This window comes from Propithecus coquereli, unplaced genomic scaffold (genome assembly GCF_000956105.1).
Source record: "Propithecus coquereli isolate 6110/MARCELLA unplaced genomic scaffold, Pcoq_1.0 Scaffold305, whole genome shotgun sequence".
NCBI classification, from domain to species: Eukaryota; Metazoa; Chordata; class Mammalia; order Primates; family Indriidae; genus Propithecus; species Propithecus coquereli.
Genome location: NW_012148675.1, coordinates 2,742,340 through 2,743,835, shown reverse-complemented (window position 1 = coordinate 2,743,835; position 1,496 = coordinate 2,742,340). Strand labels below are relative to the sequence as shown.

At 42.6% G+C, this 1,496-nt stretch overlaps 1 pseudogene; it reads left to right on the top strand.

The window, feature by feature from the left end:
* Positions 1-236: 236 nt before the first annotated feature.
* Positions 237-732, top strand: LOC105814759 (annotated as a pseudogene).
* The last annotated feature ends 764 nt before the right edge of the window (positions 733-1,496 follow it).

The window sequence follows — 1,496 nt, the reverse complement described above, 5'->3', positions numbered from 1 at the left end:
TAGTTCCTACCGTTAGGTATAATGAGAAATCTCGGCAAATAAAAGGATTGGCTGAGAAATACATGTTGTTTGTCTCCAGGCTGAACCTGTGTCTCTTATGGATCTACACAGGATCTCTTACAGTGGCGGTGTGGCTTGGACAAAATGTTTGCTGAATTAGGTTGAGGCACGTGGATAAGGCCAGGATGGAGGGCAGTGATATGGTTAACAGTAGGACCAGCACTGTTGGGGTCCAGATGGAGGAGGACGCAGGAGAGCCTTGCCCCTGGCGAATTGGGGATGACTGTGGTGGGGCCTTTATGATGGGTACCATTGGTGGTGGTATCTTTCAAGCAACAACCGGTTTTTGCAGTTCTCCAGGGGAGTAAACCACAGACCATGTGGGAGTTTGACAGCTATTAAAACCAGGGCTCCATAGTTGGGAGGTAGCTTTACAGTTTGGGGAGGTCTGTTTTCCGTGATTGACTGTAGTATGGTCCAAGTCAGAGGAAAAGAAGATCCTTGGAACTCAGTCACAAGTGACGCCTTAACAGGAGCCAGACTGGCAGCAAGAAATGGCTCAGTGGCTGTGGTTGGGTCAGCGCTTTGGGTGGCATTCTCCTAGCTTTAACCTGTTGACAAGATTTGCCTCTGCAATTTCCCAATGGTCCTCAGTTAGCTGGAGACACCGCCAAGTTGCCTTCAACCCAGTTACTGTCCTCACCTTTTGGAGACTATGGACAATATCCATAGGACTTCTTCCCCAGGATTTCTTTACCAGAATGAGTTGTAGTTCGAGAAAGATTTCAGAAGATCAAGTTACAATCAACTATGGCCAAATAGACAACGAAGACGTTTAGCACTTTTTTTCTATTTAAAGGAACATGGGGTTGGGGTGTTAAAAGATAGTACGTTTATTTATTAACATTTGAATCGCCTTTGTGATCAAAATAAATGCCTGGTATCATTAAAAGAAAATATAATAAGTGCTTAAAAGATGACGGACCAAAGGGCAAGTAACAGTGAAAGATGACTGACCATCATTTCCTTGAGGACTTCTCCGCCTGGTTTTGTGTGTTCTGTTATTCAAACAGTAAAAAGCTCCTGGAACTTTAAAAAAAAAAAAGAAAGGAACAGGGTCAGCGTCAGGGGTTTGCGACTTGTGTAGTCATACAGGGCCCTGTTCTTAGAAGGGCCCACACCCAAGCCTTGCTATTGCCATCTTGAAATTATTAATAATTTTTAAATAAGGAGCTCCACATTTTCATTTTGCACTGGGCCCTTCAAATTATGTAGCAAGTCCTGGTCAAGAGCCATGAACATCTGAGTCTGAGAAACATGGGTTCTAATCCAAGCTGTACCATTAGCTAGCTGTATGATCTTGGGCAACTTATTTAACCTCTTTATCAGTAAAACAGGAATCATAATAGTACCTATCTCAAAGGACTATTATGAAGACTAAAACTATATAGCAGTTTTCAGTAGATGTTATTAGTATTATTATCTGATGACAATGA